The 20,195-nt window shown below is 39.5% G+C and overlaps 1 protein-coding gene across 1 annotated transcript in view; it reads left to right on the forward strand.

The window, feature by feature from the left end:
- Positions 1 to 933: 933 nt before the first annotated feature.
- Positions 934 to 20,195, forward strand: part of TRIM2 (tripartite motif containing 2) — a 117,300-nt gene continuing 98,038 nt past the window's right edge. The window contains exon 1 of the mRNA XM_040600391.1: positions 934 to 1,013. The gene's annotated coding sequence lies outside the window, so the exon portion shown is untranslated. The remainder of the gene's footprint in view (positions 1,014 to 20,195) is intronic.

Raw genomic sequence — 20,195 nt, forward strand, 5'->3', positions numbered from 1 at the left:
AATAGGTGCCTATGGGATGAAAATGTACAGAATGCTGCAAATGACTGATTTTTGTCTGGGCTGCTAATGCAGTTGGTTTGGTGTGGTGAATGGTTGGATTGTAAGCCCTTTTGGGAAGAGAATATTTTCTCGTGTAAGAGGCTTCAGTGTTCTTCAAGGCCCCGTAGTCCTCTTGAACAGTAACCTACAACATGCACTTTGGCTGCTTTTGTGGAGTGCCACATGTGGAGTTAGGATTTGGTGGTGCAGGGAAAGAAGTAGGGGAAGCCCTAATGGCTTATTTTGACATGTGACCTAATTTACCTATGATGTTGATAAATGGGAAAAACGCATGCAGAAATAGAACACGCTATATATATTTCTGAATGCTTTTTTAAAATTCTCTGCAGCACTCTCTCCTCTGTGAGCATATAGGATTATGCATTAAGACAGAATTAATCCCTCATTGTGAAACACACAGGCTCAGCATTTGCCACGGCTTTGCTCTAAGAAAAGGATTCAGACATTGTGGTCTCCATCAAAGAATGGCAGATTCTTGGCAGAACCTTCTTCCATTTGTTTCTGCAAGTGAAACAGTTAATAAATCAGTCATGCATCATTGCTGGATTAGCAATCACACCCCCAAATGCTAATAACTGTTCTCACTCTTTCTCCTGAAGATTACCCTTAAATCCTATCAAAGGACAAGATGCCTTTTGCCTTGCCTGGCATTAGCACCCTAGTGACTTACAGGCAAAGTCAATAGTCAGTAAACTAACTCTCCGACATGGTGAAAGAACAGTCTGCCTTAACCAGACCCACTGTTTTGTAAGATGGTTTTAGTTTCTCCTTTCTATGCCTCCACTTTTTTTGTTTTTCCATCTCAGCGAGTCTGGCCACTTAAACTCAGGCTGAACAGAAGGAAGTTTGCCACAATGAATCACTCAAGGGTCTGTTGCAGGGTCTCACAGACTGGGAGAGTTTTACAAGGCTGAAGACTGTGGAGAAGCTGGAGCCAAGAAAATGAGGAGAAGGTAGGTACTTAACATGTTCGTTCTTTCTTGTTAATAGAGCAGATGAGCTTATTTATCTCTTGTCTGCAGCTGAATGTGGTCTGTAAAACTGCTTGCTCCTCTTGGTCTGAAAGCAGAGAAACAGCACCAGAGGCAGGTCATAAATTTCCGAGAATTCATGGTCTGTGAGCTCTCCTTGTCTGCAGTTTTAAAGGAGAGTTGCTTAAGGTTGGAAGTTGGGCAAATAAACTATTATAACACTTTCCTTGGTTTTGCGATGGTCACCAATGAAATTGCTTGGCTCAGCAAGGACTCCTTTATTTACCTTGTAACTACTTCGTGTTGATTTTCATGGTGTTTGTTTATTATCACTGGGATTCATTTACAAAACCACAGTATTTTATATGCAGAAATCATAAAAAAAGCAAGATTATGAGTTATCATCACATATTTCACTTTTAAGGAGCAGATATTTTAAAAATAATTGGGTTGGACACCTACAGGATACATACACTAAAATATGTTGAATAGTAATTTATATTCTTATAGTTTAATTACATTTTACTGCATGGAGGATTCATATTAATATCTCTGTTAAATATTTTTCTCACAGCCGTATAATTTTTTTTTGCTAATCTGTTATTAGATTTAAAGGATGGTCTGGAGATCCTAAATCTTCTTAGTACGCAGACAAAGATAACAGGATATAAACTGAGGTATAAACAGCGTTTAAACTTTATCTTGAATACATAACTAGTGATGCATGATTGTGCAAGTAACTTTTTCAAGTGCTTCCCAGTAAATATGCAGCCACAGTATGTTTGCAGAGATGTTCTTTCTGATGTGATCAGCACTGTTATCTGTTGGAGTGAACTGTTAGATAAATAAATGGGCTAACGCTCAGATCAGGGCTCACCATGTCAGGCTGTAAGGCATCGGGCTGTTTAATTTGGAACTATTATTTCCTTGGATCACAGAATAAAGTCTTCACCAAAATTTTAGTTTGTTTCTTTTCTAGAGACTGCAAACAAAAACGTTGGAAGGGGTAGTGTGGGTGGGGCCAAAGTGAGAGAGCAAAGACCAGTGCAACTGGACAAAGAGGAGACATTAAATTTTTGATCATAGAATTGGAAAAAATTACTTGACCTGCATGAAAAATCTATATGTAGGGAGAGCAAAAATGTAAAAAAAACCCAAAATGTGGGAGGCACCCAGACTGAAACCAAACTTTGATTTTTACCGTGTGCTCCCTTAAATGAGTAAGTGGTCCAACTCACTACCATTTAATCCTCCACCCTCACCTGACACTTATTCCTCTGTGGCCAGAGTCTCAGCTCAGAGGCCACTTCTTTTTAAATGCAAAGGAACAGGTACTTCTAATTTAATTAAAAATTCAGGTTGTGAATTTCATAATTGTGAACAAAGTATTTCAGTGGCTTTCAAACCACCTCTTCCCTTTCTGGTTTTCAAACTACATTTTTCTGGCTGCTTAAAACTCGGCTTCTTTGTGTGTTCACTGACAGACTTGCTGCCTAACTGTGCCTGTTTGTCTCCCAGCAGACCATGCACGTGGTCCTCACTGGTGTCATGCCAAGCAAAAAACATGGCATAGGAACCAGAGGGCCCACATGATGCTTCTGTAATGCTGGGTTGCCTTCTTGCAGCCTGAGATCACTTGCTGTGTGAAGTTTCATTTGTTCTCTTTTGGTTTCAGCTTCTCCTCAATTGTGGTTAATAAAATTTTGCTTGCTACATAAAAAATACGGAGGAAAAGCAGTGCAAGTGCAAATACAGTTATGTAGCAGCTGCTTGGGAAATGGAGTAAATATTTTAGATGAAAAACAATTAAGAAAATGTAAAGGCCTTAAAACTTTAAACTGATGGTTTTCAGTCCTCTAAAGCTATGAAACCTGTAGTGTTCAGGGCCTTTTCTTTCTTTCTTTCTTTTTTTTTCCCTCTCCCAAAAATGCTTAAAACTTCTTGGCTTATTTTAAAAGGGAAATTCTTTTTGTAGCATACCAGTACCTTACACTTGTCTTTTTTTTTAAAAAAAGAAAAAATAAGATGTGCAGTTTAAACGTTTGCATCTTAGCTTTTAATATGGCATGCAAACCTAACATGATGTAAGGAAAGGTTGTTAAGAGAATAGCAGACTCTAAGCTCTGTGGCCACCAGGAAAATCTGAATTAAATTCCTGCTTTGCCACAGACCTTTCTCTCTCTCTCCCTCCTTTTCTTTTTAAAATCACCTTGGGCAAGGTGCTTTGTCAAGAAGGTCTCTCAACACCTAGGCTGTCTCTCTACACAGGGGCATCACAATGATGAGTACGTAACAGACAGTGAGGTGCTTCAGTGTTGCTCTGATGGGAACTGTGTGAGTATCTACAACAGTCACCCCCTCTTCCTGCAGCAAGCCCTGCTCTGAGGAAAGTGGCTTCCTATCTGAATGGATGATGAGTAATATTTCAGTGTTGTGGTTTGGTATTCAGGCAGGTATTCAGTGGGCAACAGGAAATTGTGTGTGCACAAAGAACCAAATGTGAAATGCTGAGCCATATTGCCAAGCTGGAGAAAGATGCAGTGCTTCCATCTTGTGACATATGGTGTGTACTCCATTATGTTTCTTCATCCGCCTCAGGACACTAGAATCCTGAACCATGACTAGGTTTTAGAGGTGCTGTGGTAATACAAACACTAGTGCTACCACTAACCAGCTTGATTTTGTTTTAATAACGGTCTTCTCTGCAAAACCACAAACCAAAATTAATTACACAAGGCAGGGGAATGTGGAATTGCTACAATAATTAGACCAGGACAGCAGCCTTGGTCCAGAAGAATTGCTTTAAGCACAACTGTGCTGGAGAAAGTTCAGTCCAGCTCATTAGGACCAAATGTTAAAATCATAGCCAGCTCCTGAACTGTCTTTTTAAAATTGCCTTTCCTACTGGCTACTGTTGTCTGCTTCCTCTGCTTGATAGCAGCTCCCACCCAATGGTGACTGCGCCCTGCACCTGCCCTGACATGGGAAGTCAGAGGCTGTGAACCTCCTTCTGTGCTCTTCAGAGAATTTCCCATCTAATGTGTGCCAATTTGTTCAGATAAATATGGGTAGAGGAAAACATAGGTATGCCTCTCATTAGGGTTAGTAGTTACAGTTTATTTATGGCACCTTCTAGTTCTTGAAACTCTCTGGGACTAGTGACTAGGGACTTATGTTCCAATAATACTTGTTAGCTGTATCTACAGAAGCTTATTTTCCTGGTTTTTTTCCTTCACCTGTTACGAGTCCTGACCTGACAGCTTTGCTCTGCCAAGTGAGAGACCTATTGGATTTTACACCTACTACTCCCTTGCCTGTTTAGAAGCTAGTCTGCGTATGACTGCTATCATGCTGCCATAGCAAATAAATCCTCACAGGGCTGAGGTTAGGCTTTTGAAGCAAATAAAATTTGTAGTCACCCAAGTTACATCAATCAGAATGGAAATTTTAACTGCAGTTGTTCTAAAGATCAGTATAGGATTAGTGCTGATGAAATGTTGTAATCCCTGATTTCTTAAGTCTCCTAAGAGCAAGTTGCATCCATAGTGGCATCTCCTTGGTCTCAAACAGCTGTGAGAGCAATTCTAAGGCTTTAATGAGTCAGTCCCCATAGGGAAGGACAGCAATGTTCACTTTCCTGAATGGATGCTAACTTCAAAAATGGGAACTGCCCCGCTGTCCACGGCCTGTGGACTCCAGAAAACAATGTATTGGTTTGATAGTGATAGTAGCAAAGAAGATGATATAAGGCTGAAGAGGAAAAAGACCGAAAGAAAAAGTGGTGGAACAACTTGGCAATTGCATGGAGATGAGGAAGGATGCCTGAGGGAAAAAAGCAAGCAATATGGATGTATTCCTTATGAAATGGGATAGATGGGATTAAAGAAACCCTAAGAAAGTAATATTGAAGAAATATAAAACATAGTCATATCTAGTAAATATAAGCATAAAAGAGAGGTTCTGAGAGGAAAAAGAAAGAGCAAAAAAGAGAATACGTAATGAAAAAGGTCTTGCTGAGCTTACAGAAGAATGCCCCTGGAGGAGAAAAATGCAAAACTATAAAGAATTGAATATTATGACAAGCCTGAGGTGAAACAGAAGCCTTGGCAACAAGGGAGATGAAGCACTTTGGAAGAAAGAAAAAGTAGGTTTTCAAATATAATACAAATGACACACATTTAGTGTTTATGTTAAGTGTTACTTTATCGAAAGCTGGATGATCAAGTATTATGCTAAAATATCTAGATTTTCTTTACCTGGGTAGGAAAATCACTGAGAAAGTTGAAGTGCTGTAATTTTTTCATAGCCTTTTCTACAACAGGTCTCATGTTTTTATTACCATCACTGGACGGTATGGTGGACGACCCAGAGAGCCTGCTACCCAAGGACATTAATTTTTAGCAGGTCTAACTTCCTTGATGCCTGCAGCATGACACAGAGGAAAGATGCCCCAGATGGCTTAAGGCAGGCTGAACGTAGTTATTGTCACACTGTGGTTGAAGCAGCACAAGCCTCAGTGTGGCCTGCATATGTCTGAGTAATGTTTGAGAGCTGAAACCAATGCTGTTGTCATTACTCTTCATATTTGTATCACTGGCGGTCAGGTGCAGGACTGTAGTGAGGTGTGTCAGGATTTAACTTCATAGATGTGAGAACAATGTCAACATTTATAAAAATGCACTAATGAACATGTTTAATGTTTTATGTAGTTGCTTCCACTTTTCTGCCCACAGACACATCTTTGCATCTCGTTAGCCCTGGCTACTGCTAGGAAACTTAAGTGCCAAAAAACCCCACCCCATTTTAGCAGGGCTGACAACTGAGGGAAACCTGAGCTCCTGAAAGCCTTCATTCACTTTAAATGGAAAACACAATCAGGGCAGTTTAATTTTTGCTGGCAGAAGCAAGGATACACTCAAATGATCATCTTATCCTACAGCACAGCAAAGGTCATAAAAAGGACATTTTTGGAAATTATTTCCTCTGTCCCTAGCAGAAGAATGACACTTCTTGTAGAAGAGGAGTTGCTTTATTCAGCTAAGTTTTCACTGAGACCGAAAGATTAATCTTCAGGTAGCTCAAACCTCTTAGCATAATTGATTCTAAAAATATCTGTTTAGAACAAGACTTGGAATATAACTATATTGTTTCAAGTGAAAGGGGTAAAGCTCCAGTCTAGTCCTTCATGAACATAGTAAGTGCTGCGTATTTGATTTACCTCTTTAAAGTAACTTTTCCTTAGAATATCTTACCCCAGACTCTTTAGTGCATCTGATTTATGCAAAGCAGCTTATGTGTGTGGCAGTGGTGAACTTCAGCTGTTAGGAGTTCTTTGTATTAGTATGTGTTAATTCTTGTATCCCCACTCAAAACATTTATCCCTGTTCTTGAAAAGTAGAAAACCATCACCCTGTGTCCTATTACCTCCTTTATAAATTTTATTTTTTGAAGCACAGAAAAGAAAACAAAAGGATCAGAGTGTGAAACAGAAGCTATTAGATGATTGAAAGATTATATGTACAGGGTGACAAAGGATGCAGGCAAAATAAAACCCATCAATTGAAACTGGTAAATTTTCTAGGCATACAATGTTCTTGAAAAATTATGAAGACAGGAGTACAAGAAAAGAAACTTTTGTTTCAGGTCTTTGGAAAATTTTATTACTAGCTTTAAGGGTCATTGCTGCAAGTTCAACCAAGTTCTAGAAAGTGTTATTCCTGTTTCTAACAAACCACATTTGATGGGACTCTGGAGTACTGTCCTCATAATAATCCTCTTGTGTATTATTCTTGTATTTCTACACAATACCTCTTTAATGTATTGTCATGCCAACATATGCCTTTCTGTTGGGAAGTTTTCCACATACAAATTATTCTAGCTACTTTTGTTGAACAAGCAAGCCGTGGTGTATAGCTTGTTTCATTTACTCACATTTACACCTGCTCTGGATGAGAAACATTTTTGAGAGTTATGGAGTTTGACTCTACCACTAACTTTCTGTGTGATTGGTCTTAGAGACATAGGACTAGATATTCAAAAGTGTTCTTCAGATCTGGGTATTTAGCTTGAAGTGTTAATCTTCAAGTTCTGGTAACATTTTCAGAAATGCTAAATGCCTGCTGTGATCACAGAATTGTTCAGGGGAACACCACTACCTCTAAAACTCAGTCTTTTCAGTAGCTTAACCCTGGAACAAAAACATTAGGGTATTCAAAGAAGCAGCCATTTTGGACAAAAATAAAAAAAATATTATTTCTGTAGTGTGTCAGTTGCCTTCAGTAGTGAAGCGCAGCCCGTTCTTAGCAGCCACCCTTGTAAACCCTTTTAAAATGGGTGAATGAATGTCTCTGAATAGATACTTTTGTCTTGAGCCTGGTAGTAGCGAATGTTCATACTGTGAGACTCCTACTACTAAAAGCAGCTTCAACACACTCTCATGGAGGCCCGTGACCAGTAACCTTACCCAAAGCTTTGTTGTAGCCAGGCACTCATCCTGCTGTGAATGGCATAGACGTTGTAAGTAAGGGGACTACTTACATGCCTTTTTATTTTTGTACATATCATCTGACTGGACTGGGAGTGGAGAGCTCTAGCTCTTGAGCTAGAGCAACAGTAGCAAGTTCCATTTTATGTTGACATAAGTTATGATTTGTACCCCGACCATCGCGTGCCATCATTTCTCTCTAGTTCTGGTAAGTCAAGTTTACCCTCAATGCTTTGGAGGTCTAGAGACCCTTGGCAGATTGAGCTGATCAGCTGTGCCAGATACCTGATGCACTCTGCGTTCAGGTCCTGTCTGTTTCCTCCTTTTTGAGAGTGTGTTACCCATTGGTGTGCTTAGCTTTTGATATTTATTCTGGTGTGGTTTTAGAGTTTTCGTTGTCCTTCTGTGAGATTATTGTGTATTCTGCATTCATTGGTACAAAAAGGCTTGCAATGTGAGGAAATGTGGGTAAGCATCTTCCTTTGTGTATTTAATTTATGCCTATCCCTCCTGATAATATGTTCCGTAGCTCAAGTATGTCAGCTAAAAATGCTCATCCCTGAGCACCTGACAGTTTTTCCTGATAAGCTTCAGATAGTTTCAGTATCTGCAAGGCCTGTTGTTATGGTAGTGGAGTGCTGCAAAAAAAAAAAAAAAAATTAAATGGTTTACATATAGCCAAGTACTAATAATTAAAGGTACCTTTTAGGTTAGGAACAAGAGCTTAAAATGTGTGTAGTTTGAATAGATGGGAAGCCAGCGGGAGCTCTACAGTACTGAAGTTGATGTGATTTCATAGCCTGCTTGGAAGGCACGCAGCAGGAACCTGGACATTTGCAGTAGGCCAAACTGGAGATACCTAAAGGCATATACCATGATCCCCCACCATCTGAAAGGGATATGAGTGCAGCCTCCAGACTATGTATTGGCTGAAGGTGGAAGAAAGGTCTTTTTCTCAATATTTTTCCTGCAGACCATTAGCATGGCTCTGTTGCCATCTTTTTAGCTGCTGTTGCTATAGAAAATAGTGGTTAAAGCTGGCAAGACAGTGGAATTATTTTAATTCAACATTCTTGAAGACTGTGGTGTCTCTATTTGCCAGTCTTTAATATTTGTACAATGGTGGAACAGTCACGGGCATGTTTGCAAATCCCAGAAGACTAGTCATGGAAATCTATTCTCTGTTGTTTGCTATGGATTATTTTCTAGGAAAGTTTCAGCCACCCACTCAGCAAAAAAGGCAATGGGTGAAAAGCATGCACATAACTCCAACAGTCAATAGCTGGTATGTTCATGAGCAACCAGTGTCTGCAAAATGGGTCACCAAACTGTTTGGAAAAAAAATAAGGGGACAAAATGTGTTCCTCAACAGTAAGAAATATGTGTGAGTGACTGTGAATTAAAGAAGATCAAAGTTAGTGTCAGCTGACAAATAGTATTCATTCAACACTGGCACTTAAAACCTCAGAGACTTCCTGGAAGCGTAGAAAACAGTTTGCTTGTAGGGGATGTACCTTACATAAACATAATGCCTCCTTTTAGTCAATCTTATGTAGACATTCTGAGAAGATTCAGTCCAACCAACATAAAATAATGCAGCATCTAATTTTCTGCTGCTTTGTAACTCATCAATTTGCATACATATGTCCAGCACTATAAAGACTGAAGAATCAAAAGTAAAGCTCATAGTTACCTAAGGAAATCTACAGGGAAAATACTTTAAAGCTATTTCAGTATGGTTACAACGAGGTGCTTCGTGTCAGTTTGATGTTGAATCAGTGGAATGTTGTTTCAGCAATGGGATATGACAGAGTGATAAAAGCAAGACTTCTGGTTTTCTAACAAAGCAGTTGCTGTCAAACTGAAGGCCAAGTATAGTACTGAAAAAGTTGTGTTACATACAGGAGGAGGTATACAATGAAATTTCTGATAAACCACTTCAGAGGTCTTCAAATATCTGAAATCATAGAGCTGAGGTAATGTGTAAGGAGTTACACAGATCCTCTGTAGTGAGATGCTTCTCACCTTAATCATAAACAGTTTGATCCAGAGGGACATGTAGGCATCCCTTTATGGATTAAAGCCCTAGTGCCTATATTGATTACTGAATAGAAAACAACTTTATAGGATGTTACAGCTTTTGTAATTCATTCAGATATTTTACAGAGATTGTGGAGGTGATACCTGAATAGGTTATAATAAATACACAGATCTTGGGAGCTACAGTGCTTTCACTGTACTGGATGATCAGCACCATGTAAGCACAGTATAGAAATCCACATATCACAGCACTGTTCTGTTTCTTCTCTGAATGTTTTATTGCTTGGCTAAGTTAATTGTACACAGGCACAGCATGATGTTCCTTAGCTGCTTCCTTTCAAGCTGAGGGAAAACACTTGATAAAGGACAAAAACTCTGATTTGCAGCAGATCAAAGCAAATCCCATTTTAATTGGAAAATGTGAAGGCTTTTCTTCTTATTTAGTCATCTTGCCTGCCAAATTTGAGCCTTCTATCTCCAGCCATTTCAGCACAAGTCTTTTTTTACATTCTTTTGGTGTATATGTTTAGAAAAGGAAAAGTTTATTTTATTTTTCATACTGCAAAGTTACTGAACTGCTTTTGCTTAGTTTTAATGTTTGTCTTTTTAAAAGCTACCAGCTTGAAATGTGAGTTTCAGAGTTCTTCATAACTGATACTATAGTATTATCAGGAGATAAGGAGAGAGGAAAGGAACTTTCTATAGATGTTTATTAATTTTGCTTGTTAGTTAATGAAATTGTTAACCTTTGCGTATTGGTTACCTACAAAGAGGACTCTTTCCATAAAGACTTTGTTGACTTTTTGGACATGCAGGCTGTTGTCCCAGGATAGTGTTCTGCCAGTAGCTTCCAGTGGCTCATTTGTCTTTTACTGGAAGCTACCTTACCTTCACTTCTGCTAGTGTGACTGACTTCAAATCCAGATCTGTGAAATGGTCCATTTAAAAATCAAATAAGATAGGTTCACATTTCAGCAGAGCCCACTCATTTTGCAAATCTGTTTTGGAGTGCAGTCACATGAATTGTTGGATTGTGCAGGGTATAAACTTCTGCCAGGCAGCTGTGTCTGTGAGGAGCAGAGCTAGGAACCTGTGGCAGTGGATATTCTGTTGAAGGAACAATGGCAAGGAACAACAGCCTGAAAACACAGATTTTCTGTAGAATTAAAAGGGCAGTATTCTTGCTGTTCTGCAGACTCCTTTATGAGTATTTTCTCCTGTTATAATGTGGAACTAGTCCCTGTCTTGGGTACTTCCAAGTTCTAATTTTGCTAGAAATGTTTTACATGCCTTATGTCATGAATGTGATGAAGGAGTTGAACAGGTTGTACCTAAACTGGGAAGAAACGATACATAAATAATGGGGTTTATTCTTTTAGCATCTGATACAAAGACCTTTTAAAGGTAGTAGAAAGTCATGACTGACTTCAGTGAACATGGAATCAAGCCCTAAACCAATAACACCTGTTCGGTGATACAGTCATTGAAAGACTAATCAAATGAATGAGAAATGCTTTTGCAAAGGATTCTAATCATCATATGGCTCAGCCTGGTTCCTTATCTGAGGTCCCTCAGTGGCATGACTGCTTTCATCTCTTTGCCTAGCTTTGCAATAGCCTGAAGCATCGTAAAATCCCTCAGCCCTATGCCTTTTGTTGTATATAAGCGTATTCTTTGCCAAACTGCCTGGAACAGACATCACCTAGCATTGAAGTCTATCTAAATAGGAATGTTTTGTGGTTCTTTTGTTGCTGCTGTTCTTGTTTTGTGTGGGAGGATGATCTGTTTTGTTGATTTAATACGTTTCTGCAATTTTAGACTTTTTAGTAGTGCATTTGGTGTTTGAAAGCAGCTGGATTCTTTTATCTCTAAATTTGCCAAATGGAATTTATTCCACAAACCCTTTGGCATTTTCCAGAATATGCTGCCAAACCTGACTTTTTTAAAAAACTCTGTAGCTTATTTTTCTTGTGCTGTCTGTCATCTTGTTTTCCAGGTATTATTGGTATAGAATAAAAGCTCGGAAATAAATGCATGAAGCGGGTACATTTCAGAAAGAAGCCTGAGTTTTTGAAGAAAAATGGCATGAGAGACAAAGGCATATCAGAACATAGACCTGCCGGGCATTTAGGATCAAATGTAGATCATCAGTTTCGTGCTGTGGCGTGCAGAGAAATCTCAGAATTCAGTTGTAGCCAGTAATTGAGCACTTGGAAATTGTTTCTGTGAAAATGAAAAATCATGAAATACTGTGTTGATCATGCAGTGAACACTGCCATTTTGTGGATCAGTTTTCTATGCAAATGGTTTTAATTTTGTTTGATCTTTTCAGTGGAGGTCTGAGGTCCCAATGAAATAGGAAGGGATCCACATTCTGAACATTTGGAATGTCACTACAAGTATTTCTGTTGAGAACTGTAAGTGGAAAGTCCCAGACTGTTAGAAAAGACATCTCTAATCAAACATGATACAGAAGACATACATAACTACAGCTCCTGAACCCCATAATACATAACCTTTGAAACCTTTGTTTTTTTCTTTGTCTGAGTAGTTGTGTTGTATTGATAATCTTAGGAAAGCACAGTGATGATAAGCAAGCTAATAATGCCCCTTAAAGAGGGGAAGTGTGGGAAATTGCTGCCAGCATTGAAGTCTTGTCATATGTTGGACTTGTGATTGGTGACTACTTTTTCAGAGAGAGAGAGAACTATCTCTTATCGTTGCTGGGCAAGAAACAGGAACATTCAATAGGAGGGGGTGTTCAAAACATTTGTGATGCAGTTTAGGAATATATATGTACTTATCAGGTTCTCGCTCAGTGCTGCCTGGCCCAGATGGAGTATTATGACATGAATCATTAAAGAGGTTTGGTCTTTAAGGTCCTGGCATTTCCCCATGTTTCTTGCATGCTGGGATATCTCCAGCTGATGTTAATCAGTGGGGATGGCATTTTCTCCACATTGACACTCTGCACTGCCAACTTCCCTGCCAGGCAGAACAGCTTAGAAAAAGGAGGTGGTCTTCACATTATTTTTTTTTATTCTGTATGATTCCTTGTGGTTGGGTTGAGTACTGGCACCTTGAAAATGTGTCCAATACCCATGTCTTAATGATCATCCACTCCCATCAGAGCAGAATGTTTTATTTATTGCCAGCTAACCTAAAATCCCCTGTAAGATAAAAGTGGAAGGATAATTTATTTACATAAGCCAAATATAGACAGCAAAGCTAGTAGGTCAGAGGCAAGCCAAAAGAATTAAAAGCAGATCTATCTACCTGTATTTTAGCTCATCTTCAGTTAACAAGCAGTCAACTTTGGTGCTTTATGGCTGGGATCCAGTTCTTGGACAAAACCCACTGGCTGGATTTAAATGTCACTTAAAAAACCCTCTGTTTAGCGGTTACTTGTATATGATAACTGGCCAAACTTTTCTTGGAATTCTGTTCAGATTCAAGCATTCCCTCACTTTCTCTTTGATTTCTTGTAATTCATCACTTTCTTAGAGGTCAGTTTGAATATTCTCACACAGGAGAAGTGACGGTTTGCCTTACTGTAGAAATGCTGATGTATTTCAGATGTTAGCTAGACAGCCATCTCCTTTCCAGATGGCATACACACTGGTTGCTTCACTTGGACTACAAACAAATCATTAGCTCGTTGTGAGATAAACATATTTTAGCTGATTGATGATGCTGAAACCTCAGTATGCAGCTCTTCACAAAGCCATATCCTTCATAAACCAACACTAATATGGGGTACAGGTATGTAAAAGAGATCAGGAGTTAGGTACGTTACCAATTCCTGAGGCTCATCATGCCAATAACCAGTGTCTTTGTTGAGACGGTGGATTTGAGATCACAAGAGTTCCCTGACCTTAGAGATAAAATGACAAGTTATTTTCTGAACCAGCAGACAAAAAGGGATGGAACGGATTTACTATTGCCCTTGACTTTTTAGGTGCAACTACGGAAACATTGTTACCAGTGACCTATTTAAACATACCCTGGACAAAAGCAGATTTTAGGTAATTTAAGGGAGTCTGTGGTGGGGAAGGCAGGGGAGAATTGTTTTCATTGCTGCTGAGGAGCAGGGAATATACAAGGGTTTTTTTGATAAAATGTGATTTTGTTGATTCATTCGGCAGTAAAATGTGCTCTCTATCCAGCAGGTATAAAAGTTAAGTCTGTGCATTGGTTTTCCAGTGTGTCGGCGTTAGCTACTGTGGTACTGTGGCATGTGATGGCATATTACAGAGAGGATGTAGATCAGAGGTCAAAATGAAATGTGATTCTGAAGACCCTTGACTGCGATTTTGTGATAACTCTATTTAATAACATTACATATGAGAACAAAAAGATTTCTTTGAATTAGTAGCTCTACTCTGTTCTTTATCACTATTTTTAATTTCAGCTACACCAGAGGGACTGAATGTTAGTGGAACTGTGCTAATGAGAGAAGACAATGAAAAATAACCATGGTCTTGACTTTAGCTTGTGTATATATATGTACTATTTTCCAATTTCTTTGCATATGTAGATAGATAAATTAATTGAGAGCTGCTTAAAAACTGTGTACAGCACAGTATAATTGACAGGGAAAAGAGTCTTATGAAAAACTTGGATTTTACCCGTTAGTGTTTATTGCAACATTTTTGTTTGCAGTGGGAAAAAAAAAAAAAGTTTTTTACTTTCTCCTTTGCTCTTCTTCAGATCATAGACCCACTTCTTAAACACTGTGGATGAAAGCTCACCTCTGCTGAGGCCTGTAGCAAATATCCCATTGAATTCACTGAAACCAAGATCTTGCCCTGAATTTGTGAAGTGGTAAAGCACTACTAAATCACACATGCCATAATGCACACCCAAAATGCCAGTGGTTTCTTTTCAGGGATTGGCAAAAATGCTGTTGCGAGATCATGGGGTATTAAACCAGTGTTGCTGTTGTCAGATATGCAGCAGCACCTTTGTTGGTATGCAGAGGAATGTTATTAAACACTCCGCTCCCAAAACTGTTCTTAATGTAAAATGGACAGTGTATATTTTTACATGTTACTTTGGGGTTTAAATATATTTGCCTATTTGCAGTGTTTTGGAATTTGCCTTTTATGAATACATGAGATTAATTTTCAGTTGCCTAAAAATGTCAGTATCGTGCTTTAGCATGGTTTCAAAATACCACAGTTTTGTGTATGAGCACACTGTAGGATAACCAACCTCTGAAGACCTCTGTTATGAGCGCCTCCAATCTGTTTCTGGCTTGTTTCAGAAGAACTTTCTTTAGGCATAGAAGTGGAAGAATCCTTGGTGCTAAGATTTCCGGTAAGGACAGTTAACTCTAATTTTGTATGACACCTTCTCCCTAGGTACTGAAATAGTTTTGTATAGCTCACTATGCATTTCAGAAAGTGGTATTGCCCATCACTTCTGAATTGATCTAGTTATAAACTATGCATTGAAAATCAAAGAGTCTGTAAGGAATACCAACTCCAGTCTGTACTGATCTGCCCAAGAACTGAGCACCATTGTTGCACAGACTGGAAGTGCGAGAGGAAACATAGAGCTGCAATAGTGGAGCTGCTTCCAAACCGTTTACTGGGACATGTGAAATAGATGAAGACGTACTGTGGCTGACACATTTAAGGCTGTTGATATTTTTTTTTTATTGGGTATACTGTGATTGCCCAAATTATGGAGATGTTCAAACCAAATTTCTTTTTGTAAAGGACTCAGCTTATAGACTACACTGTTCATGTGTCTCCGTATTTAAATGGAATTTTATGTTTCATTCACTAAGTTAAAGATTACTTCCTGCAGTGGCTTAATACAGAAGGGAGACTCTCTAAAGGTGTAGTTCTTCTTACAGTCAAAAGATGGTAGTACAATTTCTATTCCAAGCAGCCCAGCAAAACAGAGCAATGGCAATGCATCTGTTGCTTGCATTTATAGGAAGGGATATGGGAACAAAAGAAGGGTGAGAATCCATAGATGAAAACACACCAACCAGTTTGTCAGGCAGTGATTATGACCGTGATCTTCTCTGGGAGTCAATAATTCTGAATGTGGCCATGATGCCCAGGCTTAACTGGCTGTAGTGCCGCGATTGAGCCAGCTGGTGATAGACATCTGTAGTGAAGGGCTTAATGAAAGGCTTAGGGGGTTGAGAGAGCATGAAATGAGAATGTCCTTCTCACCATCTTTGATGTTTTCAATAAAGTCTCTGAAAGCAATGATTGATGTAATGAAAGCAGCAAGTTTAATTAGGCCTGACTATTGATTAGTATAATGTTAATCTCAAAGTATTTTTTAGTGAGGTGCATGAGATTCATAGCAAGGAAATAGTGTTTCTGTGGGAACAAGTACTACAGTTTCCTTAATTTCAAAAGGAGAGAAGTCACCATGCATTAACTGCCCAAACAGAGATTTAAGACAGACTGTTCCCCAAGAAATGTGGACTCCTCCCATCTCATTTTATTTTCTAGGAATAAAAAGCAAATAAGAAACTTATGCTAAAGAAAAGGAACTATTTATCTGCTTTTTCATTAGTCAACAACGTTTTGTCTGTAATGAATGCTGTTAGAGCAGTTGTTTGCTTGGACATACTGCTGATTGTAGCAGAACCTGGGAAACTTATTTTACGCAAGGGATATGTGATGCTGTTCAGCAAAGTAGAATCATTTAGGATCTAATATCCCTGGCACAGAAATATTTAGACGTGTATGATGCCGCATCTGAGCTGAGAAAGCAGGAATATGGCTGCACACAGTGTGTGCAAAGATTGTGATGGAACATTTGTATCCTTGAATAATACAGCAAGTAACCTCTGTATGCACTGAGATGCCATAGTGAATCTGCTTACAAATTAGACTAATAGCTAACTTGAGATCCTAATAGAAGTGCTGTGCTTTTAGATGTGTAGTATCTACTTCAAGAATTCCAGCTCTGCACTGCAGTGCCTGTAAAAATCATGCTCAGTCCTAACAAGTTAAGCCTAGGCACTGGAATTAGGCACCCTGTGGAGTCAATGAATAGCCTTCAGGTTCAGCATAGAAGTAGCCAAAAGAAAATAGCGAGCACAGGACTTTGTCCAAATTTTCTTGTTTTCAGGAACCAAGGTGCAGTTGAAAGCCACAGATCATCACATTTTTACACTGAGGATTCTATTACAGATGTCATCTACTGCAGCAGGACTGTATTTGGAGAAGGCAAAACAAGTAGTGGGATTTTTCAATTATCTTGCTTCTGGTTGAAGGGTACAATGAGATACATTGCCAAAAAAGCTGTGCAGGTGAAGGCAGAAGCCTGTTTCTGGGGGTGGGTATGAGAGCATTATGTTGCAAAACCAAAGGTTTGTTATCTGTTCTCTGATCTCAGACTCAGCCTGGGAGCAGGAGGAAGTTTGCAGCTCCTAGAGTCAAAAGATCAGTTCCAGGCACTGGGATTATCTGAGATCTGTGTAAATAAATCTCTGTATTTTCTGGGGAAAACGATGCTAGGAGCACACTCTCACCTTTGATTCCTTCCACCAAGCCAGAGCCCTCTCACTTCTAGAAATCAAGGAATTCTCTGTGCATGGAAAAGGACTTCTGCAAAATCTGAAGGAGTGAAAAGATACTGCTAATGAGCATCATTGCAGCTCTTCCTCTTCCAACAGTCTTAATCTTAATTCACGGTGATTTCTGCAGCATTCTAGTTGTCTCTGGGAAATCATTTTTTCAGGCATGGCATAGTGTGTGGTTCCTAAATTATAAGTAATCCTCTCAAGTAGCTGATTTGGACAGGAGTGCTGGAAAAAGTTGCAATGAGTGTTTTAAATAAGCACCTTCACCATTTCCATTCCACTTGGAACACCAACACCCCCGGAAAGTTACTCAATTCATTCTAAATTGGAGGTAAAGTCATAAAGAGTTCTAACTAGCTGAATGTGTTGGTCACATTGGTCACATAATTCTCCTGGTGAATACTTTTGGTTTGTGTGTTTTAAGTTGTTTCCTTGTATTTAACAAACATAAAGACATTCCAAGGAAGTAGTGCTGTTTGCGGAAAGTTCCCTCTGAAGGTCCCTGGAATCTGGAGCCATTCATTTCAGTTCAGAATTTCTAGGGCACAAATGGTGTCATAGCAGGTGACAGTGTCTCTGCACTGACTTAGGTGAAGCAAGAGAGCTAAAGGTAATTATTTTTTGTTCTTTTTTGAGCTCCCTGGGCTCATGAAGTGAATGCTGGCTATGGTGATGGTGCCGAGGTACTAAAATGCAGGAAAAACAGGGAAGATGGACAAGGCAAGGACCAAATTGTGCCACCAGCTGCTCATTTGTTTTCCAAATAAAACTGTATTTGACTTCTCTTTTACATTTACATCTTCCCATGTGTATACCAACGCCTCAGTACCACCTGCTGTCTCATAACTGCTGCCCTGTAGTAACTGCAAGCAAACCAAGCAATTTTATTTAATAGTAAAAGCAGGGTAGACCTCTGGAAACAGGACACTGCATGTACTGTGTTCAAGAGGCTTTTGCTAGATATAACATTAAAACATGTCCAGATGTGGTTGAAATCACTAATGCCTATTAAAGGCAGAACCTGGAGGACTGGAAAACAGGTCTTCCATGTGACTCTAGATCCATGAGACAGCTGAGAAGCTGTGCTGTGTCTCTTGGATGCAGTGCTTGGATACAGTGTTCTCTGGGCATGAGACAATTTTGACAGCTTTTATTTTCTTTTCCAAATTTATGTCAATACAATCCAGACCTTAGCAGAGAAATATGAAAACTTGGATAATTTTCTGCCGGAATAAACCCCCTCTCTTCTGTAGAAGCTCGCAGAATTATTTCCCTTTTCAATTATAATGTTAATGGTTACGTATCTGAATTTCCTGCCTTTCTGGATAAACTAGCGATGCACAGACGTGGTTATCGCCTTTCACTTCAATGCTGCTAGAACTCTGTAATTTCAGATGGTCAATGACAAATGTTACTCTTCTGTTGCTATCTTAATGCAGCCTCCTGTGCTGTAGCTGTATAGATCCAGTGCAGCTTCTTTCTGCTCTATCCATTCTGCACCTACAATTCAGATTGAGATTTCTGGCTAACATTCTTTTGATGTTGATGTTATGGGGCTTTTTTTTTTTTTTTTCCAGTCTAAAAGCATTTGATTTTGTATGCATTTTATTTGGATAGGATGGGTACAGAAAGAGTCAAGTAACAATGTTAATTGGCAACATTTCAGGTAGGGTCAATTTATTTGGTCTGGCGGTGTAAGAGAAAATGTGGAAGCATTTAGAGTATTTTGGCTTGAAAAGGGAAATGTTATGCAATTTTGTGATTAGAAGCTTACAGAAACATACCCTGTAGAGCAAGGAAAATCATCAGATTAGAAGTAGATAGTAGAACTAGGAGGCTGTTTTAAGTCCAAGACAACCTTGCCATGAGCACAAACAACTCAGACTTCTTGAAATTCTGATAAAATAATTCTTGACCCAGTAAATGGAGGATCATTCTCAAATGTTCCTTGAAAAACAGTCTTAAATGATGAGAGCTGTAGGCTTTGCATAGGAAAAAAAGCAAGACATCCTGACTGGGATGGACTGCTGATCTTACATTGGCCTTTTGCAGATCTCTTGATTCTGCCCTCCACCCCCCCCCACCCCCCCGCCACACACACACATTGCTTAGCCCTCTTAGGAATAGACAGACTGGTATTTAAGGTTTATTTGAGGTGAAGCACCTTGTTTAGAGATGGTGCTTTGCATCTTACGTTGTCATAACATGTAATTTCACAGAGCAGTCTATGTTCCACTCTCCCAGCAGTTGAACATCATCTCTGCTTCTCACCCTAGGGAGCGACTAGTTCATTGGCCATGTCATGCAATCATATCACAAAAACCTTGGGGACTGTCAGTGTTTAATCTGCCCTTAATGAAGCCTGCCAGATCAGCTTACACTATTTGTCACTATTTTCTGGCCTAGCTGCCAGAGCCTTGGCAATGATTTCTGCTTCTAAAACAAGGAAAGAAATAGGCAGGCCTGCAGTTGGGAGCATTAACTGAAATTGAAATCCATGAGAAATCCAGGCAGAAATCCACCTTTGATCTCTTTCCTGTGTGTTCTAGGCTAGATGAAATCAGATTAGTTTTAATCCCCATAATGACTATTTCCTTGGCTGAACCCAGGCAAGATCCATGCAGGGACTGAGGCCAGATGTATGGACTGCCTACTCTCTGGAGTAGACTAGAGTTCAGGAACCCTTGATCTGGAAAAGTCACAGTGAAGTGCAGCCTTGTGCACAGCACTATGGCTTGTTAGTGACCACGCACAGAGCCAGATTGTGTGTTTCTGCACTGAACTCCCCAGCATTTCTGGTTTATGAGTCAGTATGCAGATGCCTGCCAGCTCAGGTGGCCCTGTTTCCACATTGTAGACATGGCCTTAAGTATCTAATGGCCACCCTAAACACTCCAGGCAGAAATGTAGGTCTTTGAAACGTGCCACGTAACCCAGGTGTCTGGAGATGCTAAACAGCTGCCAGGGCTGAGCAACTGGGCATCTCCCTCTTCCTAGACACATCAGGACCATCACAGAAGACACTCTGTGCCTATCTTCTCTGAAGCAGTTAGTCTGGCAAAGCTCAGAAATCACCTGCTCA

This window comes from Falco naumanni, chromosome 1, assembly GCF_017639655.2.
Source record: "Falco naumanni isolate bFalNau1 chromosome 1, bFalNau1.pat, whole genome shotgun sequence".
NCBI classification, from domain to species: Eukaryota; Metazoa; Chordata; class Aves; order Falconiformes; family Falconidae; genus Falco; species Falco naumanni.